Source organism: Epinephelus moara, chromosome 23 (assembly GCF_006386435.1).
Source record: "Epinephelus moara isolate mb chromosome 23, YSFRI_EMoa_1.0, whole genome shotgun sequence".
NCBI classification, from domain to species: domain Eukaryota; kingdom Metazoa; phylum Chordata; class Actinopteri; order Perciformes; family Serranidae; genus Epinephelus; species Epinephelus moara.
Genome location: NC_065528.1, coordinates 24,512,965 through 24,530,352, shown reverse-complemented (window position 1 = coordinate 24,530,352; position 17,388 = coordinate 24,512,965).

The window sequence follows — 17,388 nt, the reverse complement described above, 5'->3', positions numbered from 1 at the left end:
TGATAGTGATTGATACGATAAATCAGTAAACTGAGGCAGATACATGGTGTGAACCTCGTCCCAGTAGGCACGAAAGCTATAATGATATTCCTCAGGCCTTGCAGTGTGGCAACACTTGAAACTGTTTTCTTTGGAGACTATATCGAGGTTCGTTAATGCTTTTTCGTCATTGTTGATGTCTGTTTACCAGTTACTAGGTGAGCACACACCACTGTGATGCATCGAGGAGAAAATGGAATTTGGCTATTTGAGAACCACTCTTAAATTTTCCCCCTTTTTGTTTGGAGGATTTCACGGGCTTAGATAAATGCTTGTGTCTGACTTGAATTTTTTTTCAAAAGGGACAGCCAGCTAGCAAGTACTCCAGCCCTCCCCCTGTCTATTTGATGATAATCACCAATAATGTAATTTCATGTCACTTCTCAAAGAACAGCCCTCATGCTGTTCTGCCAAACAAAGGGCAGAGAACAGTGAAGTTGAACTGTGATGACATTACCAGCAGCCTCAGGCACTTTGTGCTTTTTGCAAATTAGCAAATGTTAGCATACTAACTTAGATGGTGAACACACCAAGACTACTTAACATCATCATGTTGGCATTGCATTGATAATACCTTACAAATGAACACCCTACTTCACTCTACATATGAATAATCTTTATGGTATTCAAGGGGAGAAAATCTAACAAAAATGTCTTCTTTCCACCATCCAGCCTTAGAGATAGGGTAAGGAGCTTAGACATCTGGAGGGAGTTCGGAGTTCGGAGCCGCTGCTTCCTGTTAGAGGTGTTCCGGGCACATCCCACTGGTAGGAGGCCCCAGGTTAGACAGAACACACTGGATGCCCCAGGAGGAGCTGGAAAGTGTCGCTGGGGAAAGAGACATCTGGAGTACTTTGCTCAGTCTGCTGCCCTCGCTACGCGACCCCGGACAAGGGGATATGGATGGATGGATGGATGGATGGATGTATGGATGTTATTTATGTGTATAACAACATCAACCAGTATCAGTTCATCAACAATGTATGCTTTTCAGTTACAAATAATTTTCATAATTTTTCATCCACCTTTCCGGGCTTGGTTGCGGGGATAGCAGGCCAAGCAAAGCACCCCTGACATCCCTCGCCCCAACAACACTCTCCAACCAGTGGGATCTGTCCGGAATGCCTCTAACGGGGGCGCCCAGGAGACATCCTGATCAGACACAAAGGAGCAGCGGCTCTACTCCGAGCTCCCTCCAGATGTCCCAGCTCCTTACCCTATCTCTAAGGCTGAGCCCAGACACCCAAAGTAGAAACTCATTTCAGCCGCTTGTATCCGCAATCTCATTCTTTCGGCCACTACCCAGAGCTCATGAGCATAGGTGAGGTTAGGCGACAGGAAATCACCTAAATCAAGTTAGTTTGGCTAGCCATGGCTATCTGATCAGCTAGCATTCCTTCAAAAGTAATGTTAGCCTACACAGGCAGAGTGCAGGAGTGGTTTAGCTCGGCTTTAGCTCTGGTTTGTAGTTACTGCACTTTTTACACGCTGTTTCCATGGTATTATAAATATATTTAGATTATAAAACAAATGAAGTTATTGCCTTTTGGCATTGTAGGAGAGTGTTTGAGCTGCCTGTTTCATTCAGAATTTACTGATGTCATCTCCTGGTTTTATTTTTACAGCCTTAAAAAGGAACGAATTCATACACTGTCTCTACACAGTTCCCCTTTTCTGCTCAGGACAGAGATTGTGAATGGTGGCTGGTCTTGCTTGGCTTGTTGCAGGAATGCTCCCCTATGAGATGACTGTGTAAGGGAAGATGTTTCCTTCATAATGTTAAACTGAAACCCTTTCTAACTGCCCCTCATCTGCACCTATCCTATATAACCTCTCTAACAGCAAATCTCTTGATGTTTCAGGGGTGGCAAGCCAGCTCTCACAACTATCTTTTGGTTACATAATGAGTCTTCAAATAGGAAATGATTCTCTTTCATTCTCTCCGTGTCCAAAGTGCAAGCCGGGTGACCATGGTGAAGTCTGCTTTTGTAAATAGCAAACAAGAACTCAAGGCAAATGTCTGCTGCATGACTTAGGTATTTCCTCTCATGCTAAAAAAAAGTGGTAGATCAGATAAAGGAACGCAGACCTGATAATGAATTCACATATTTTTGTCGTAAAAAAACCCCTGCATAATTCAAATGACCTAAATTCCTAATTATAGCCATTGGGGAAGGGTTGTCTATGATCTGCTTTGATTCGTGACCTGTGACACTAACCTTTAATCTAAAAAAGGCTGCTCTTGACTTGTAAGTCATAGTAGTTGCTTAGTTTAGGTATTTACACATACATTGGTCTTTGGATATACTGTGGTGACTTCAGTGGAATTTGTAGTATGAGCGGTCGTGTTGAGGAAAGAAGTCTTATCTTTCCCCAGTGAGTTCATAAAATTTCCTCTCTGGTGGGAGAAGGGGAGTCTGGTCAACACAAAGTTTGCCTCTCCTCACGTGTTCAGCTGTCCTCCCCGAGATTCTTGGCAGTCTGAGCATAATAAATAGAACATCTGCTGAGTTTTCTAGGAAAAGGGGATGTCGAATATTCAAACTGCTATAAGTGAACAGAAAAGAAAAAGTGCGGTTCCAATTTGCTCTGGTTTGGTTTTGGACCAGACGATTCACTTTCATTTTGGTCGGCTCAAAATGGCAAGTGACAGTACCATTTAGTGGCTAATGATACGTGCGCAATCTAATTTTCAGGTTATTTATATTTATTATGAAGTGGACTTCCAACTGAGAGGAGTTGAAAGCATGTTAACAGATGTTGGTTCTCACAGGAGGTGAGCGGAGGCCCCCCTTGGTAATTGTGGTTGGGATATATGACCCGATGCCCCACCCTTGTCTTCCTGGCTCTGTCGTTATTCCTCAGTTAGCGCCTTATCTCGGCTCCTTATCATCAGACTCAGGATTCAGAGAAGATCAGCCATCATCTCAGAAGCCGAGCTGCTCAGGTTACAGGTGAAATGGCTTTACTGACGGGGCCCAGGTAACTGTCTGTCTCTGAGTCTGTGAGCATCCTGCCTCAAAGCTCCTGCTCTGACATGTCTACCACCATGTCTCTGCACCTCCACACTGGTGGCCCCTCCACTAAACATGTACCAGAATGACGTTTTAGTTTATTGTTATTTTTTACTTTTATTTATGTGGGATATGTTGTCATTTTGGTTAATGTCATAGTTGGCCATTGTCACATTACGTACTTATGTAAAGTTACATGGGTTAATATTATGAAAGTTATGTCAGTTAGGTTTAGAAAAAGAACCAAAGTTGGGTGTCATGATGTTACATACTTAACGTAAAATTATGTAGGTTAGGTTTAGGACAAGAATCACAGTTGGGCGTTTAAACATTGCATACTTAACATAAAGTAAACAAAATAAAAAAAATAAAGTTACGAAGTTACGAAGGGTAGGTTTATGAAAGTAAAGTTATGTAGGTTAGGTTTAGGAAAAGAATCATAGTTGGGCATTGTAACGTTACGTTCTTAATGTAAAGTTACATAGGTTTGGTTAGGAAAGTAAAGTTACGTAGGCTAAGTTTAGGAAAAGCAAGTCACGTAGATAGGTTTAGGAAAAGATTCATGGTTGGGCATTATAACATTAAGAACTTAACGTGAAGTTACATAGGTTATGTTAGGAAAGTAAAGATCCATAGGCTAAGTTATGTAGATTAAGTTTAGTAAAATTAAGTTACGTGGATTAGGTTTAAAAAAAGATTCATGTTTGGGTGTTGGAACATTACGTACAAAGTAAAGTTACGTTGGTTAGGTTAGGAAAGTTAAGTTACGTAGTTTAGGTTTGGGAAAAGAACCAAAGTTGGGTGTCATTATGTTACATATGTAACGTAAAGTTACGTGGTTTAGGTTTACGAAAAGAATCGTGTTTGGGTGTTCTCACGTAACATACTTAAGTTACATAGGTTAGGTTTAGGAAAGTAAAGTTATGTAGGTTAGGTTTAGGAAAGTAAAGTTATGGTTGGGTTTCGGAAAAGTATGGTTTGGCATTTTAAAGTTACGTACTTGTGTTATGGAGGTTTGGTTGAGGAAAAGAATCATAGTTTTGGCGTCATCACAGTTACGTAGGTTAGGTTAGGTTTAGGAAAAGATTCATGTTTGGGCACTGTAACATTACGTACTTCATGTAAAGTTACGTAGGTTAGGTTTAGGAAAAAAAAATCGTGGTTTAGCATTGTCATGTTACATACTTGCTGTAAAGTTATTTACTTAACGTAATGTGACGACGTACCTTAAAATATCTCAAGGTTTACTGGGTTTCACTTGAGACACGCACACTGGACTCTCAAGAGAAAGTCATGTGCGTGTTTGACCCATCTACCTCCCCAACCTCCCTCCTTTCGCAGACTTTCACTCTTTATACCACTTCCATATTTATTCCCACCAGCATGTTCATCACATAATCGGAGCCTTAACAATTACATGGGTTATGTAAGAATTACTGGCTTATGATTATACGTGAGTTATACGAACGCTAGTGCATTATTTGTCATAGGTATACATACAATCAGTGTATGAGAACAGCCTGTTTTGGTTATGCAATGCTATGCATCAGCTGCAGAATCACATTTGAATATCACTCAAATTAACTCTTGTTGTGACCTGTTGTGATAAAAGCTCATCAGATAGTATCATAATAAATCCTCATCTTCACATAGCATCCTTCAAATTAAAATCCTCCTTCTTTGGTCTCTCACTATACAGGAATGAATGGAATTGCACCTTGAGGCTAACCGCTGCCTCACTGTTCCAGCTCTCAGCTAGTGATAAGCTCACAACAACCTGTTAACTGCTGCAGACACACATTTCAGCTGTGCTTGTGCATGCATGCCAATCAGTTGCTACATCAGCGCTCCAGTTAATGATTTGTACAGTAGGAGAAAAACCTGACAGGAGGAGAGCTCATAGCAAAACCAGCCTCCTTGCAAATAATGCCTTTTTTTCCACTTCTCCTCAGTGCACCTTGCCATGTTTAGGAGACTTGACCCGAGTTCTGCTGTTCACTCGCTCTGTAATATGGGCTGGGCACCTTGAGAAGTGAGCTATCCATTGTCAAACCTCTTTGACCTGCTCTCTCCTTCAGCCTCTCCTATTTCCGCACAAAGACTCTCTAATGCCAGGTAGCTGGCTCTGGCATTCCTGTTGCATTCCACCATGGGGAAGTTGCTGGGATCAGGATGAAAAATGCCTGAAACAAAGGCCTACTCTCATTCACAGGGTTTAGGGTTCTGTGGGAAAGTCCAGCCTGGACAGAGGTTGGATGGCAGAGGAATGCAAAGCGGGGCATAGCTCACACAGTCTCTACGGCACAAACCCAAAGACACATTGACAAGGTAGAGGTCTTCTTACAGAGAGGAGTCAGCTCTCATGAAAGAGGATGATAGGGCTCCGGATAAGTGCAATACATCCTCATTTATCACGTTTACAGACAGTCAAATCATCCATTCTGCAGACATGATGGGTAAGACTTTGATTGGATGTCTGGGTGAAAGCTCTGTCCTCATCCCCCCAAACCTGACACTCTCCACTGCATCTTATCCAGCATTATTTCCCTTTATTTGACAGCGGCAGTAGAGAGAGATGGCATGTAATTAAGCAGTGGTTCCCAACCTTTTCGGCTTGTGGACCCTTAGGGAGAGTTGTCTTGCTTTGGTCCAAATCAGAGACTCATTTTGTTACAAACTGTATAATTGCCTAGAGTTGGTTCATGTTCTCACGGCAGCATTTATGAGCGGACCAGATGAAATCCCTTATGTGAGAAAGCTGCTCTTGATTGGTCAGAATTTCCATGCAGGACAAATCCAGGAAGTAAAGCAAACGTTGAAGAAGAGTACACTTGCAAGATCATTGTGACACTTTCTAATGTCACAATGGAGGGACAACTACGCAGGTTGATTTTAGCGCTGCTCATCGTGGACTATATTGCTGTCATTGTTCATTTTAGTCAAACCATACAGTTTGAAAACGAGGCGCGGCTCCAACTAGAAAACAATGTTTTGATGCATTGGATGTGCTGAATGTGCATATTAAGGCAGTACAGGAGGAGGTGCACATTAATAATCCTCCAGGACTGTAACATGCTCATGTTTAACCCAAACAATGTGTCGTGACTGCAGTTGGTTCAGATCCAGGTCGGAACACCTTCTCACCACAAACGAACCACACCAGAGTTCGTTTGTAACTGGACCAAGACCACCTCTTCAAGAAGGTCTTGGTCCGGTTGTTTTGGTGCACACCTGAGTGTGATTGCTGTGTTCACACCTGCCCAAACAAACCACACTTAGGGGGGAAACGAACTTGAGTTCGATTGAACTGAACCAAACAGGGCAGGTGTGAAAACACTCTAAAATGCAAAAGTTTGACATTTTGGGATCATCATCATCTTCGTCTGGGGACCCCTCTTGATTTTTTGGGGACCCTTTGAGCAGCACATTTTAACTCCCAACTCGTCAAATGCTGATGCTTGGTCAGTGGCCCAACACATCAAAGTATGACACTCAAGATATCCCTCCAGCATCAGATTTGGATGCTCAGGGACAGCGTGTAATTTATACTCTTTACATACATTGTGTCTCTTCAAAATGAACTTCCATTTTCACAGGAAATATACTGTCTCCACTTGTTAAATGCATACAATCTCTTTTTTAAATAAATAAATGTATAACTTAGGTAAAAAAGTTTGTTTTTAGGGGTTACTTCCTTATGTGTATGGGCCCATACTAAGGCGGTGCTCAGAGCGTCATAAGATGCATCTCATACCACCGCTAAAGAGTGCCTCAGTACGTCAGCGACAGCGAGGGCCACTGACCAAACTTCAATATTTGACGAGTTGGGGGTGAGACGGGGTTAAGAGGTCTTGTTATTCCTGCCTTGGGAACCACTGTCATAAAGGTCCCCAGCCAGACACAAACAATCCAATTCCTTAACCTTCTACCACACTCAACTGAAAATAATTGACAGCTGCCCTTACCTGTTATTCATCATAAACTATTACACTTCTATCTTTTTCATTTGTAAAGGTATGAAGTCCATTCCTTTACCACCTCATGCTGAGGTGAAACGCCTGACCTCACTTCACCCACCCTCCCCTGAGTCGTGCTGAACCTCAGCTCTTGAAGCTTTAGAGAGGAGTTTACTGTCAAAGCCTTTTCACTCTCCCACAACAAATACCAACAGATATTCCTGATAAAGCATCTTCAGGTATGGGTGGGGGGGGAGGCAATGAGGGAAATGAAGGTACTGTTAGATGACAGTTGAAATTTTTGCAAGTCAGACTCTTTCATATTTTGGTGGGATTTAATGATCAAAGACGGCAGGTAATTGTTTTCAGGCATGGCAGTGTTAGTCGGCCCATCCATGACTTTGGGTCTGACTGAAATATCTCAACAAATATGTGATGGATTTCCATGAAATTTTGTACAGATGTTCGTGATCCCCAGAGGATGAATCGTAATAACTTTGGTGATCCTCTGACTTTTCTTTCACCGCTAACACAAGGTTGACATTTGTGGTTTTCAGTGAAATGTCTCAACAATTATGAAATGGATTGCCATGAAATTTGGCACACACATTTATGTCCCCCTCAATATTAATCATATTCATTTTGGTAGTCCCCTGACTTTCCATCTTGTGTCATCATCAGGTCAAAACTAGTTTCTCCAGTAATTTAGTTTATGATTAAATACCTGCAAATAACGAGGCTCCCATCAGTCAGTGTTATTAGTGCTAATTAGCATGCTAACAATCTAAAAATAAAACGTCGAACATGGTAAACATTTAACTTGCTTAATTTCAGCATTTCAACATTGTTATTGTGAGCATGTTAGCATGCTGATGTCAGCTCAAAGTACCACTGTGCCTGATGGTGTGTTCCATCACACTGTTCACATGCGGAAATTTCAACTGGATTGCCCTCTTTAGTAGGATTTCTGACTCGGAAAGTCAGCTCAAGTTGGTTCTCAGCTGGAACCAAAAATGAGGTTTTCCTTGAAGTGAAGTGCAAACGGTGATGACATCAAGGGATGTGTCATATTCTACAAGTAAAAGAGAGGATGGAGTCTTGCACATAAGTCTTTCATGTTGTGTATGCTTGCTTTAGGATAAAAACAAATATTTGTAATAACGAAACAAAACCTCACAGATAATCAGTGCAATCTACCATCTTAAGCTGGATTTATACTTCTGCGTCGCATCAACGCCATACTGATGGCTCTACGTCGACTTAGAGCCTAAGCCATACCCTACACCGTAGCCTGACGTGGCCATGCAGACCTCCTGTCTGTTTCTGTAAGCTGAAACCATTTCCCTCAGTTGAAACAAAGCTTTAATTTATTTTGATTTCACAGATAAGAAACAATAACCTGTGACGACAATAAAGCCTCCACAAAAATAGCATTTTAAGTCTTGTGTGTGATTTATCCTGGCTTCATATGAGCAGAAGAAATCTCCACTAGTCACTAGGCTAATTTATACAATGTAAAATGCCATAGGCTTGTGCTAATAACGTTAGCATGTTGTATGTGTTTGGAAAACATGTTTAGTATAAGACAGTTGTTTTGTCAGTGAACCTTGTGAGCTGTAATGGAGCCGAATTTTGTAACTTTACCTTTATTAAATGTTGCTGTTGTCCCTGGCTTCAGTTGAGTAGAGGAGATGTCAGCTAGCTGCTAGGCTAATTTATACAATGTAAAATGCCATAGGCTTGTGCTAAAAACATTAGCATGTTGTATTTGTGGGGAAAATGTGTCCAGATAAAGACAAGTGTTTGTCTGTGAATGCTGCAAGTTATAGTAAAGCTGATTTGTGTACTTGTGTTTGAAATTGTCTCTATTAAGCCATGTTTAACGTGTGTTTAATGTGTGTTTTGAATCAACTAAAATTGAATTGGAAATAAAATCTTCTTTCTTTTCATAATCATATAAAGAACATAGCCGGCCTACAGTATTTCTGAATGTATACTCAGCAAAAACAATGCTAACCTCAGTGGTTTGCATTTCACTAACTACGTAACCACAGATCACTACAACGAGCAGGAAGCCTTCCCGCCACTGTCAGTATGGATAGCATCACTAAATGATCCTGCAATTTCCACATTTCACACATAATTTGCAGCTTTCTTTACCTGTAAACACTGTCTATCTTTACACATGAATGAATGTGGACAGTTGTTGATAAACCTTTTTCCTGAAACATATTTTTGGACTCTTTTTCTCATGGAGATAAAATCACGGCCGAGCACACCTAAACAGTTAAAGCTGCCATTTGTTTATACTCTGAGCTGCGGCCTGCTATCAGCTCGGGCTATATATCATCGCCAGAGTCCATACGTGGGCCTGGTGTGTGGTTGTGGGGCGTTGGAGATGGAGTATGTGGGGAAATGAGAGGAGATCTGTTGCAGCCCACAGGCCCCTTCAGATTCTCTGATGTGGCTTTCAAGACTTCCTCGGAAATGCAAGGCCTTCTGGGATAGCACTTAAGTAGTCTCCAGAGTTTTGCGAGCGTGTGTTTTGAGTGTGAATGAGTGCATGGGCCTGTATCTTAGTGTATCTAAGTGTCTTTTCCGCCGGCGTTGTCGTTAAACTCTCTGCTTTGATATGTGAGGACACAGTCTGCGGCTTTGCAAAGAATGAGGGAGTGTCGCTGCAAACGAAAGGGCACAGCAGACTATATCACGCAGGTGATTTCTCTCGTGGGCGGGGCGTGTTGATAACACATGGAGGGCTCTGCCTCTGAAACCTCACTTCCGCTTCACATAATGCACAGACCTTAAAACGCATTACCACTGTTTTCTCATGGGCTATTATCAGTGTTATTCAAACAAGGTGCTCATGAGAGAAACAGTGAGCTATTATCTCTGCTATCTCCAGTACAACAGGCTGTGATGCATTAGAGGCTACTTTAATGGATAATAAGTGAGTTTAGATAGAGAAAAATGTTAATGTTGAGGGATATTCAATACTGTTTTAATTTTTTTATGCTTTTCCCTGCTTTTCGTTAAGTGAATAAGGCTGCTGAGAGGCCCAGCCCCTCTCATCTGCAGCCTGTTATGGCGAAGCGGGAGGATGACATCATATTGGTCTCGGAGCGGCAGCTGGTAATTGGCCCGCTCTCCTCCTCCAGCGGCACGGGCCAAACAGAACACACAAGTGGAGCCAGGCAATGCAAGTCAGATGCACCGGGTTTTTCCAGAGTGGCTGGTGGGGCCTCAGTGCAGACTGAGAGCCAAGAGGCCTCGGAGAGGGGTGCACCGATCCAACTGTAAATGTCAGAAATGAATGAAGGGCCTCAACTCAAAATGAAATCTGATATAATGCGCCCCAGGCCAGCCTTGTTTGATCTGCCGTACAATCCACTGCTGTAGTCGTCTGGATAACTGCGCCTATTCTCCAAGATATGACATTGCAAAAGCATTCTCGTGTGGAAGTTTTGCGAGAGCCAACGTCAATGAGCTCTCAGCCCACACAAAGTTCCATTACAGTGAGACCGAGCCGCTGCACCTCTGGGCTGCAGAGGAGCCAGTGATTGTTTGTAATATTGAAATCAGTGTGCAATTTCTCAGTTCTGAGGATATTCACATGCCTCGCGATGCGGATGCATTACTGATGATAGATGATGTAAAGCTCCACAAGGCATTATTCTGAAATTCCTAGCACATGTGAAAAATGGCCAGAGGATGAAACATCTGGAAATAAGATTAAACCTCTGCAGGTTCAGATGTGTGTCTTGTAGACAAAAATCCCATCAGCAGGACAATAACATGCAATCCCATTAGTTTTTTAAGCAGCTATTTGATGTGGCAACGTGAGTAAAGCCTAATTGGTTGCAGTGGATCTGTGAATGAGACCTGGTTCTACCCTGTGGCCAGTCTCACACACCGCACATGGGCCGGGCAGAGATGTTGGATACCTCTATTCTAATAAAACACAGTCTTTATCTTTTATAGAGGCTGCTCAGTCATGCCACCATGTTTTCTGCAATGTGGTGCTTGCACAAAAAACAGAAAACAGAGGTGTGCTGATCTTCTGATTACATAGGTGGAGGATTACATAAACCTCTCTGTTATCATATAAAAGAACAGTTGTGAGAACACGTTTGGTGTTTAAAGCATGTGTGGGAAAACACGCGTTCCTGTTGTGTCAAAAGAGGGTGCAGTGCTCGGCGTGTTGGCACGTGCCCGTCCGCCTGTCTGTTGCCCATTGTTGTTTCCCCACATCAGTGACAGATAAATGAGTGTCAGTTGTGAACAGAAGGTCACATTGGGCTTGTAGGTGGTGAGAACATCGGAGTTCCTGTCACGGCTGAGATGCAACTCAGCGTCTGTGGGCAAAAAAAACGACTGACTGAGCAAAAAGACTGTTCTCAGTGAAATCTTTGAATGCTTTCACTCTCAGTGCTCTGTCAGGTACTGCACTGAGCTGTGAAGCTGTGCACTGCAGTCGCACAGCAGTGTAGGTGTTGTTGCCATGACGAAATCACTACAATATTTGTTGCATGCTTAATGGATTTCCTGCAGAGTTTTAGTATCTTGTGGCCTGAAGGTTGAGATACAGACTGCTGATGCATGCAATAAGAGTCACAAGTCAATCTAACTTTACTGTGAGGCTCTTTTAAGCTCCTTCTTAAAGCAGACTGAGAAAATCAAGTTGTGTGTAAAGTCACAGTGAAACATCAGGCAGAGCGTCTTATCTTAAAGCAGCATTATTTGTTTTTTGGCCACCTGGGGCAGCGCAGAAAGCTGAAATTAGCACATACATGCAGGTTTTTAAACACGGGAAAACTTGTTTTTTTCCGATGTGTCTCGTTCAATGTGGCGGAGAGGCCGGAAAACATGTTAGTGAACAGTAGAAAGCAGCATTGAGGCCAGAGAAAATGTTACTTCTTTTTATATCTTTTACTTATTTTGCTCAGACTGGGTGCAGAGTAAATTTTGAACGATGTTCGAGTGCTGCTTGGACAGAGACAGGCTGTATTTCGTGGTGGCAAGTCATTGCATTGCACCAGGAAAGGCACTAAAATTAGCATGTCCCCCCCCAGCCTGTTCTCATTCCCAACTCCTTGTTACCTCTCTCAGTGACAGTGTACCGGCTCCGAACCATAGTTTGTAACACGCTGACTTATTAACATTCATTTTAGCTTTGCTCATTATTAGCTTGTAACTAGATTCTAGTGGTCCAACAATGGCATGTCATATTCTGACTTTCAGGTCCACTGACAACACGGCGGTATTTGACGTGTCGGGATGAGAACGTGTATTTCCATCACTGCTAATCGGAGCTGGAGATACTAAATACCTGTTACTACTGCAGAGTCATTTGTCCTACAAGTAAATGCCGATTATAACCTTTACCATAAAGACAGAAAAGGCCAGATTTTAGTGGATAGTAGCTCTTTTTTGTGGGGTTATATGATATTTAAACATCTAGACGTCTGTCATTCATTTTGAGTCGTGTTTCTGGCCAGTTTCTGCTTTTAGCTTTGGCAACGTGATCCCTTCTCGTCATATGTTGACACCTGGGCAGAAGCACTCGATATCATTACAATGACGCCAAGGGCAGCCTTTTGCATTGTATCTTGACAAAGTGGGTCGGCTGTAAGGAGTAGGGTAGGGTTAGGAAAAGATCGTTATTAATGTTAATCATGACGTGACTAACCAGTGACATGACAAAATAATTCTACACTGACTTTAAGTTTCACATGGCACATGAACACTGTCACCTGGGTCAAAGTCCTGTGCTTGTTTGACCCATCCACTTGCCCTCAGCGGACTTTCGCTCTCTTCATACTACATCTGTTGCTCTGGTTTACATTGGAGGTGGTTGAAAGCCCAGTACGTCTCATACAGATGCTTAAGGGTGCATTGTGCGTCTGTATCTGATGCCAAGGGCCACTGCCCAAGTGGCTGTTTTTAACACCCTGGGAGTGAGACCAGGCTGGCTGCGGTCTGGTCTCCACCAGCTCTTGAGAAAAATATCTGGCTCTTTAGCTCCTAAATGTTCCACTATGTTCACCGGCTAGTCACTTACTTTTTCTGTCTGCTGTCAGTGGTGGTGCACAGTTGGGTTATCAGAGCTTTTCCACACAAAACAGAAAAGCTGCCTACTAGCTGGAAACCAGGTTGAGGCTGAACCAAAATTGTTTCAGACCGTAAAACTAAAACATTGAGCTGAAAGATGATGAGGCACTCTGTAGAGCTGAAAGAAAACTGTGTTATATTTCATGTGGGCTTGTCAGTATGAGCAAACCTCTTCACATTACACCACACGTGCCAACCTGAGATCTCAAAAACAGGGATGATTTGGAAACCAAAGCAGGGGATGAGGGGGTCCTTGAGATTCAGAGACTTTGCTTCCTGCGTTATGGTCACTTTTTAAAAATGAAAGCATCATTTTTATGTCAAACACTTTTAATTCTCAGGAAAGAAAAAAGAAACTTACACTTGTGGTGCAAACTTATGGGGATCTTTTCCATAGACTAATATTCACCAGTTTTTATTTATCCATTCATTTATTTCATCTCACAGTGCGAAGCCAGTGCTCGATGCAAAATCATCCCGGGAGTTTATTTTTTACAAAATGCATGCACCTCTCCTTTAAACAGGAATTTGTCTTTCGAGTACGTTTCCTTGAGTATTTCTTTCTCATAGTACTCTTCTTGTGCCAGGAAATGACATTCAGTGTAGTTGTGTTGTTGTCTGGGTGGAAACAATAGACATAGACAATAGAGTCGTTGGGTTTATACATGTTGTACCAGACACAGGTTGTGGTAACGGAAAGGATAAAAAAAAAAGGTATTAAAATTTGTCATAAATCAGGAGAAATATGAGAGAAATGTGACCTGGGAGGAAACCAGTCAACACAGCCGCCAGAAAAAACATGTTATTGTATGTTTCTACAAGACACGGATACATTATATTTGCACGTCATCATATAGCCAGTAAGGTGAAGTTCCAACAACAATGTAGTTAATGTGTGGTTAGGTTTAGGCACAAAAACACTCATTAATGGTTTGGAAAAGATCATTTCAGTCAGGAACACTTTAGTCGAACACTTTATTTCCATCTGCAGTGTGATATTTGTTGGTATGGCTCTGTTCTGGGGCCTCTCTGCCTTGCCTCAGGCCTACGCAGAAAGCCTCCTCTACACGCCTACGTGGAAAGCATAAGACAGAGAGAGCACACCTCTCCGTCCGTCCACACGCAAATGAGGAAAGTCTGAGGCAGTGAGAGCAAACCTCCCTGCCCTTCCATGCGCCTACATGGAAAGCCTAAGGCAGGGAGAGCAGCAGCAAAGACCCCCCAAAATACCCCGTTTTGGGGGCACGATCCCACCTAGAAACACAGCTATGTCTTGGTGTAAAACAACCATTTCTGTGGCACTATCCTTTGTGGTAAAACAGCGATGAGTCCCTAAAAATACATCCACATTTGGTGGCTAAAAAGCTGCTGGAAATGCAACAATGTCTTTCTAAAAAACAATCGGTTTTGTTGTTTGTTGGTCTCAAACAGTGGTCTGCAGTCTGACCCGCCATCCACCATCCCCTCCACCTCCTGATGAAAAAGTCAGCTCACATATGATATCACTTTAGTAACGATATGAAACATGCCAACATTTTTTTTGTGGCAACTAGGCTGAAATTGACAAAGGCAATGAAAAATGGGAGTCTCCTGGGAAAATCACAAGTGTTGGCAAGTATGGACATAGTCACTTGACACATTGTTGATATAAAATATTGATTCACGCAGCTTTGATGTGACAGGAGAAAATCAATAATTAGCTAGCATGACCAACAGGAAGAGAAAAGAGAAGGATTTCTATATAAAAACCCTCAAAATGTTATTTATTTTTTAACATGTATTTGGCATATAACAAGAGATAATTGAACTATTAGCCCAGAACTTGTTAAATCTTCATCTTTAAAGTCCCTAAATGTGTTGTAGATTCGCCTTTTAGCTCTTGAGAGTAGTGTGTGTTGAAACATTCACACAATAACTCTGGTTTTGTTGGTGTGAAACTGTTCACAATGATAATAATGACTGAGCCTTTTCACTTCCCATCACGAGTCACCTGAGGACAGACAGCTCAGTTTGAATGAGCTGATCAACACTTGACTTTAAATGTGAATTTATGTGGAAAAAGTTGCCATATCTTTCATTTTTTGCTGCTGCTGGTGCACATTTCCCAGTACATCCTCTCAGCTGGTGAGCTCGCTGTCGAGGCAGAAACTGCGCCGGAGGGAGGAAATGATTATAGCATAAGGGAATGTGTTATCACTTTCTCCCTCTTGTGCATACTCTCTCAGCCAGTTGGATGTCATATATTTGAGTTTCTTATCTGTAAGATGAGAAAGAAGCACATTTCACAACTGGGACGAGAGTGACACGTGTGCTCTGCATTTTTCTGGAGATTTGAACGCTTCTGTGTGTCATGTCAAGACGATTAGTCCGGACCGGACATGTGCAATGAAATATCAAATGTCATGTAGGCTGTTGTGTGGCTGCACAGTGGAAAAGTCTATATCATGTTCCCCATCCATCAAACGCAGCTCTCTGGAGGAAGCAGACCCAGCTGTTGTTGGCCTTTGATACCTTTGTTGTTCCTCTCTGTTGAACCGCAATAGTCTGCAGTCCTCAGCTGCTACTGTAGCTCCTCACCAGCCTGTTGGTTCACTTCGTTTTCTGTCTGTCTGCCTTAAAAATTCCTGCCTCATTCTTTCTCCCACGGCAATGTTAAATTTGAACCTGGCCGGTTGACTTCTGATCTTCAAGTTGCGTACTCGTCTCAGAAATGTCTGCTTAATGACAGGTGTTAACTACAGAAACTGTAAAGTTAACAAAAGGGTTTGAAGTTTGACGACTATTAGCCAAGCTGTAAAACATGCATTTAAGTTGTAATTCTTTGCCTTTCAGGCATTAATTATTGTCACAGACTTTACGTAATACCTATAAAACCTTTAGATACTACACCTAATAATAAAGAGCACAGGAAAAACACAGTATCTAAAAATGAAAATATGTTCTTGTGTCTTATTGTTTCTAATAAATACATCTAGATATTTGATTTAAAGGTAGTTTAACCAGATCAAATCACATGAATGTCACAAAAGTCAGAGGCCACAGAGACTGCTACTTAATCAGGCTGTTCTCATACACTGATATACCTACAAAAAGTAATGCATCATGAGCCAGTTCTTCCAACACACTCTCAGCCTGACTTCGTCACATATCGACGCTCAGTCATGGACCTTCCACGTCCAGATACGACGTGACCTGGGTGTGTTAGTTGTCGATGTTCCGGGACGCCATGTCAAGTTGTGCCTGTTACATGCATTGTTCTCATTCAAAATACACTTCCATTTTCACAGAAAATTTACCATTGACGTACAGTCTCTTTTAAAATAAATGCACTACGACAGAACGATGACGAGAATTGATTTTTTTCCCTCCAACAATTAACACACGTGGTTGGGTTTAGGCAACATCCACCACCACTCCCACCCGTCCTACTCGGACTTTCGCTGCCTTAACTTTCGTTCTTGCCCCACCGCATTTCCCCCGACAACGCCGCTTATCAAGCCGATGTTAAAGGACAGCTTTTTTCGGCAGTGTCTGACACCGCAAGTCACTGCCCAAGTGCCAGATTTCAACGACTTAGGAGTGAGACCAGGTTGGTAATTCTTATATAACCTCGTAACTGTGAGGGCTGCGATCATGTGACAGGGGTTAAGAAGGAAGTAGTATAAAGAGCCAAAGTCTGCGAAAGGCAGCATACTGGGGTTTGTGGATGGGTCAAACACACAAACATAGGACTTTCCCCCTAGGAGACTGGTGTTTGTGTCCCATGTGAAACTAAGTCAGCTTTTGTTTATTTTAAGGTATGTCGTCATTATGTTACGTTAAGTACATAACTTTCCATTAAGTACATAACATGACAACGCCCAATCATGATTGTTTTCCTAAATTTATTCTAACTGATAGGGGCGTTAATTTTTTTAGCACTAATTCGTACGTTACGAGCTGTTCTATGAGGATATGTTGACTTGGTTAATGTCAAGCTAGGCTAGGTTACTTTTAGTGGGACTATCTGATGTTACTTTCTTTCTTTATAATTAGATTTAGCCACTACTTTATTCATGTGTTGTAACAAACTCAATTACTACGATGTTAGAGGATCAAAATTATTACATTATCATGTCATTTTTCAATTACAGAAAACAGAAAAAGAAAAAGGTCGGTAAGTTAGCTAGCTACTAGTGCTACAACTAGCTAGTGCAATCACTGTGGCTTTTTTTTTGGCTATTTTTATATGCTGTTATTCTTATATTTTCCCCAACGCAATCACCAGA